At 42.0% G+C, this 7,500-nt stretch overlaps 1 protein-coding gene across 1 annotated transcript in view; it reads left to right on the forward strand.

Moving 5' to 3' along the window:
* aass (aminoadipate-semialdehyde synthase) overlaps nucleotides 1-7,500 on the forward strand; it is a 519,315-nt gene that overhangs the window by 473,433 nt on the left and 38,382 nt on the right. The window lies entirely within an intron of this gene.

Consider the following 7,500-nt stretch of genomic DNA (forward strand, 5'->3'; position numbering starts at 1 on the left):
AAGCTCCCATATTATACACTTTTCGGTTCTATTATACACCATATTATATGGTCTTAGTGGTCCCTAATACGTTCTATTATACACCATATTATATGGTCTTAGTGGTCCCTAATACGTTTTTCTTTAATTGTTTGCTGAAAAAAACTTTCAGATAATTTATTGTACTATGCTGATGTTCAGCTAATCTCACAATGGCCTATTTTTTGAAAAGAGCTGCAGCTCCCCTCGTAAATATACAATCTTTGAGCTCCCCCCGCCCCATGTCCGGAAGCGAAGCCAGATACGCCTCGCCCTCTGTCTGTCGGGGCCGTGGACCAATAAGAAATAGGGGTGTGGTCTGCACAGTGGAAGCTTCTGGCTTTCCAGTTTGTGAGGTCAGAAACGAGGAGAATTCTGACTGGAGTATATTGGGGGGGAGGGGTGGGGGTTTCAGAAAGGGGGAGAGTGAGAAAAGGAGAGATTGTTATTTTTTAAAATATTTTGGCAGTCTCTAGGCACACCGTGGACCCATGGATATGTTAGAACACGTTTAAAAAGTGCATTTAGCATAATATGTGACCTTTAAAGTACAACCAAAATCTGTCATTTTCCTCCTTAAATGAATTGTTAGAATTTTATTTAAAAGTTGATCCCATCACATTAGTGGAGCGGCTAAGCGCTTATTTTCGTCAGAATCTTTCAGTTGATGATACAAGCGTGAACATTGGCCTGAGCATGAGTCTCCCTGGGGTCACTGGACAAGAACATGGTCTGAGACATTTGAAATTGTGAATTGGAAAATTCTCATGTATTGGGTTTTTTCAACAAAAAAAAAAGTTTTGTCTCTTGACAATTTTCATGGAGACTGCTCATGCCAATTTTCACGCTATTGAAAGATTGTAGCACTTGGGCGTTCCACTACATGTTTTGTAAATGATCAAATTACACTTTAAGTAAATTCTTCACCTGAGCATCAGTGAGCTTTCCACTTTGTGTGTTGTTTTTAGTCATGGCTGCTCCGAAAAAAATAAATTGCTCATTTATGAACCAGAATCTGAAAACTACTTCCCTTCTTATCCACTAGATGGAGACACTCGCTCACAGCTCTACAATACTTTGCACTTGAAGATAACGCACCAACACTGCTGCTCTTACTTGTCCAGTATGAGTGTTTTTAACAGTCAGTTTGACCCTTGCATTTGGAGCCAGTGATTCTGGAGAACACTTTATTTCAGAATCAGTGAATATCTCCTCACGATCCCGCTACCTGTCAGCAGCCTACTGTGTGTGCGAATATCTGTTGTAAATACATTCTAGACTCTGTAAAAATGGCCTGTAAACAAAGGGGCAAGGCAAGGCAAGGCAATTTTATTTATAGAGCACATTTCAGGCACAGGGCCACTCAAGGTGCTTCACAGGGTTAAAATCAAATAAAGAATACAAATACAAAAAAAAAAAAAAAAAAAAAAAAAAAAGGAACAAATTTAAAACATGGATAAAAATACAACATTTAAATAAAATAATTAAAACATTTTACCAAAAAAAAAAAAAAAAAAAAAAAAAAAAATTACAGGTTAAAAGGGAAACAAGAACGTTTTGAGACCCGATTTAAAAGAGCTGAGAGTCTCAGCGGACCTCAGACTCTCTGGCAGTCCGTTCCAGACATTGGGCGCATAAACGCTGAATGCCGCCTCTCCCTGTTTAGTCCTAGCTCTGGGGACTTTTAAAAGACCTGTCCCAGACGACCTAAGGGCTCTGGGCGGCTCATAACGTATCAGCAGATCAGTAATGTATTTTGGCCCTAAACCATTTAAGGCTTTGTAGACCATCATCGATATTTTAAAATCAATTCTTTGAGTGACAGGAAGCCAGTGTAAAGACCTAAGAACTGGGGTAATGTGATCTACTTTTTTGGTCCTAGTGAGGACTCGAGCAGCAGCGTTCTGAATTAGCTGAAGCTGTCTGATTGATTTTTTAGGAAGGCCTGCAAAGACACTATTACAGTAGTCAAGTCTACTAAAAATAAATGCATGGACAAGTTTTTCTAAGTCCTGCTGAGATATTAGCCCTTTAATTCTCGATATATTTTTAAGGTGGTAGTAGGCTGACTTAGTAATTGATTTAATGTGTTTTTTGAAATTCAAGTCGGAATCTATCACTACTCCAAGATTTCTAGCTTGGTGTGTGCTTTCTAACATAACAGATTTAAGCTGTGCGCTGACTTTTGATTGTTCATCCCTGGCACCAAAGACAATTACTTCAGTTTTGTCGCTGTTTAATTGAAGAAAGTTTTGGCACATCCAGTCATTGATTTGTTCAATGCATTTACTTAGTGCTTGAATCGGACCATAGTCTCCTGGTGATATGGTTATGTAAATTTGTGTGTCGTCTGCATAATTATGGTAGCATAATTTGTTTTTGTTCATAATCTGAGCTAGCGGTAGCATGTATATGTTAAACAGAAGAGGCCCAAGAATGGAACCTTGGGGGACCCCGCATGTAATATTTGTTCGCTCGGATGTGAAATTGCCTATTGACACATAGTAGTCTCTTTCCTTTAAGTATGATTCAAACCAGTTTAGCACAGTTCCAGAAAGTCCAACCCAGTTTGCAAGTCGATCTAGCAATATGCTGTGGTCAACTGTGTCGAACGCAGCACTGAGATCCAATAAAACTAATACAGAGCTTTTGCCACTGTCTGTGTTTAAGTGGATGTCATTGAGGACCTTAACCAGAGCAGTCTCAGTGCTGTGGTGTTGTCGAAAACCTGACTGAAAGACATCAAAGCAGTTATTCATTGCTAAGTAGTTATTTAGCTGATGATGAACAGCTTTTTCAATGATCTTGCTTAAAAATGGTAGGTTGGATATCGGCCTATAATTGTTCATGAGTGATGTATCTAGATTTTTCTTTTTTAGGAGTGGCTTGATGACAGCTGTTTTCAGGGCCTGTGGGAATACACCAGTGCGAAGGGACATATTGACAATTTCTAGGACATCTGAGGCCATACAGCTAAAAACAGTTTTAAAGAAGCCTGTGGGCAGAATGTCAAGGCAACAGGAGGAGGAGTTCAGGTGTTGTATAATGTCATCCAGGTTTTTCTTGTTTATCAGAAAAAACTCTGTCATGGCATCTGAATTCGTTTTAAATGGGTACAGAGATAAAACATATCTTGAACCTGGTATTGATGCAGTGACAGCTTGTCTTATTTTATGAATTTTCTCAGTAAAGAAGGAGGCAAATTCATTGCAGGCCCTCGTGGAAAGATGCTCAGACGCTACTGACACAGGAGGGTTTGTTAGCCTGTCAACAGCAGCAAACAGGGCATGTGCATTGTTGCTGTTTTTGGTGATGATGTCAGAGAAGAAAGACTGTCTTGCATTTCTTAGTTCTAGATTAAACGTGCGTAGTTTCTCTTTGAAGATGTTATAGTGAACATTTAGATTTGTTTTTCGCCACCTGCGTTCTGCTTTACGGCACTCTCTTTTTTCAATTCTGACCTGAGGGGTATTTCTCCAGGGGGACCTTTTTTTACCAGAGATGATTTTCACCTTGGTGGGTGCAATAGCATCGATAACATTTGTAATTTTTGAGTTGAAGTTACATACAAGCTCATTAACTGAGATACAGGGGAGGAGCGGGGACAGAGAAAATGCCTGGATAAATTGTTCACTCGTGTTTTCAGTAATATACCGTTTTTTGATAACCTTTGTTTTTGCAGTTGTGTTCAAAGATATTGTACTCCCAAAAAACAAACATGAATGGTCGGAGAGACCCACATCAGACACTAAAAGGTTTGAAATGTCCAGGCCCTTTGAAATTAATAAATCCAGGGTGTGACCTTTGTTATGTGTAGGCTGGTTTACGTGTTGGGAGAGTCCAAAATTTTCCAGTACATAGCATAGTTCTTTAGCACTTCTGTCCTCGGGTTTGTCCACATGTATATTAAAATCCCCAACAATCAATAAACAGTCAAACTCCATACAGATTACAGACAGTAGTCCAGTAAGGTCATCAAAAAAGTTTGCACAGTATTTAGGTGGCCTGTAGATATTAATAACAATAGCTTGAGAGGCTGAATTTAACTTGAGAGCCACATATTCAAATGAAACAAAGTTTCCATAAAACATCTTTTTGCATGTTAAAGATTCATTAAATAAAATAGCAACTCCACCACCTTTCCTATGAGCTCTGGCCTCACTCTCGAAAGTGTAGTTGGGGGGGGTTGACTCGATAAGAACAGCTGAGCTGTTGTCTGGGTCCAACCAAGTTTCAGTTAAAAACATAAAATCAAGATTGTGCTTGGTAATAAAATCATTAATTAAAAATGTTTTACCTGACAAAGATCTGATGTTTAACAAGGCCAGACTCAGTGTGTTTGAATGTGAAGCATTGTCAGCCCTATTTACTACAGCAGACTGTGGCTGAAGGGGAATGGATACCAAGTTTGACAGGTTTGCAGTATTAAAGTGACAAGTGTTTCTTGTACGTATTGTCGGGTTAGTCACATAAACAGCAACAGTATGGGGAGGTGAAGTAGCCAGTAATCTACATGGTGATGCCGGAGGTGGACAGTAGCTGGGGGAGCTAGTCACACAAACCGCAGTATGGGTCACTGGCGATGAAGGATTGAAACCCAGTCCATGTTTTCTGTCCTGCCTGGTGAGCTGCTGCCCGACAGAAGCGGTGAATGGTTCAGTAGCGGGTGAGTCCCGATGACGTGGCAGAGGCAACCGGACGAATGGGAAGGAGATGCTGATGTTGTATCCTCTCCCCTCAGCCGTCTCAGTGGACAAGACTGATGGGATGAAGCCGGCAGCCTTAAAATCCACTCCGCGCAGGTTGTAATCCACTCCATGAAATCCATCCAGCCGGGACTGCGGGGATCTCGCGATGTTGTGTCCTTTGCCCTCAGCCGTCTCAGTGGACAAGACGGATGGGATGAAGCCGGCAGGCTGACCATAAATAAAGTTTCTCCCTGAGCCTCTGTGTATATATCGAGGTCTGCGCAATAGTCCTAGCTGCTTTATGGTGGAAATACAGGGTGGGATGGAGCGGTTGTTGTACTTCAGCAGCTGTGAGGCGGAGTACTTCAACATCGAACCAGCCAGAGTGATGTTAGCCTGTTAGCAGTTAGGTACGGACCCGAAGCAGTTGGAGAAGAGCTGAGAGGCAGTGTAGAAAAAGTGTCGAAAAATCCACGATGAGACTGTAGAGACAGCTTTGCAGGTTGCCCGGGGCATATTCCTCACCAGGATCACCGAATAAAACGCCAGTAGTGACCAGGAAAATGTCACTACTACTACTTGTTTTTAGCCGTTGCTAGGGACGCCAAAATAGCAAGTGAGCTACACGGCTCCTCCACAACAACACCGGAACAACCAAAGACAGTCCACAAGCCTGCTTTTCGATGTTGGTGTAGCCCGCAGGGAACCAAGAAGAGACCAAAGGTCCACAAAAAAATCACTTTTAAAATAAAATTGGCCAAAATTGGCCCAAAAATAGCACACTGTAGCTAGCAACAGGCCAGTTTACAGAGCCTAGGCTGGGTATAAACACTGGATTATTTTTTTCAGCGCACACAGTACGGACAGGTAGTGGATCATGAGGAGATATTCACTGATTTTGACAGAAAGTGATTTTGACAAAAAGGAATTTAGTTAGTTAAGTGTTTTCCAGAATCACTGACCTACACTTGTGTGTGTGTGTGTGTGTGTGTGTGTGTGTGTGTGTGTGTGTGTGTGTGTGTGTGTGTGTGTGTGTGTGTGTGTGTGTGTGTGTGTGTGTGTTTCTCTGCATAAACACATGTCTGTCATTCAACACAGTGCTTGTACATTCTGCACCAAACCTCTTTGTTTTAGGGCACATGCCCATCACACACACACACAAACACACACACACACACACACACACACACACACACACACACACATTTAGTTTTAGTGGCACATACTCAACACAATGCGCAGTGCACTGAGGAATCCGATGTGTGGCCTGCTCTGAGATAACTATTGTGTTCACATCTTAGAGGAATGGTCAGAATGCTCAGTGATGTCACTGCTTCTTCAAACACTCACCTTGAGATTTAAAAAAACAAACAGGTGTCAGAGAGGGGAATGACATGCAGAGAACGACCCGGGCTGGATTCTAACCTGGGTCTGTTGTGAAGAGGACTGAGACTCTATTGGGGGGAGGGGCAAAATTTTCAAGCACTGGTTGTTTGTTAAAATGTTACCCTATTCACCTGCAGTGTCTCACCTTAATGTCTGCATTCTGGGAACATGACAGAGTTGCCCCCCCCCGCCCCCCCGCCCCCCCGCCGCCCCCCGCCCCACCAGCGTATAGTCAAGGGGTCACAACCTGATACTTGGCACTGGGTGTCAGGGGAAAATGACACTCTATCAAAACCTGTCCTGGCATCAGATGCCAAGATGAGTCATGCAGAAAAACTCAACGGCTGCAGCGTTATTTGTGTGTGTGTGTGTGTGTGTGTGTGTGTGTGTGTGTGTGTGTGTGTGTGTGTGTGTGTGTGTGTGTGTGTGTGTGTGTGTGTGTGTGTGTGTGTGTGTGTGTGTCTCTTTCTCTCCCATGGCCCCAAAAAAATATTTAATTAATAAATAATTTAAAAAAAACTTCGGTACACATTCATTTTCTTCAATTTTTTTAATTTTTTTTTATAAATCTTTTTATTGGAGGATCAAGGATGTTATATTTTACAGGAAGTAAGACACACAGTACTCCATTTTCCTTTAGTCTTAGCTTGGATCTTTAAAATGTGGATGTTACCCAGTGACTGCAGCCTTTCAGTGTTTAGTAGAGGCACCTGCCGCGTCCGCCCCACAGTCACGGGACAGTGTTCACACAGAGACGCAGTGTGAGGAGCTCAGCTGGGACGGAGAGCAAGGATTTGGGGAAGAGGGAACACTGTAAAAAAAGAAGAAAAAAAAAAGTTAAAGCTAGAATCGATCAAGTCTTTCTAAGCATGGTACATCACATAGTTGCCTCACAGTCATCTTGGGGAAGCCTTATACCTTCTGCTGTGCGTCCAGGTTTTTTCTGAGCTCCTGCACCAGTGTCAGGGGGGGGCGACACCAGTTTGTAAACGCTGCCATACTGAGAAATACAGAGAGAGTTTTGTGGAGCTGATATTAGGCTTAATCAACTTTGTGTCGAGTCGTTTGCCGATGGCTTGAATGTAACCAACATTCATTTATATCAAAAAAGCAAATAGCTCGGGCGCCCTGGTGGTGTAGTGGATAGAACGTGTACCATATCGGCTCCGGCCTTCGTTGCAGTGGTCGCGGGTTCGAATCTGACCCGTTGACCTTTACTGCAGGTCATCCCCCCCCCTCTCTCTCTCTCTGTCTCCCCATTTCAAATCTGTCTAATAAAGCTTGAAAATGCCCCAAAAAATAATCTTATTGAAAAAAAAAATGAATAGCTTGAAGAGTTTGATTTAGCCTCAAAACTAAATATATTATTATTATTATTATTATTATTATTATTATTATTATTATTATT

This window comes from Ammodytes marinus (genome assembly GCF_949987685.1).
Source record: "Ammodytes marinus genome assembly, chromosome: 5".
NCBI lineage: Eukaryota > Metazoa > Chordata > Actinopteri > Uranoscopiformes > Ammodytidae > Ammodytes > Ammodytes marinus.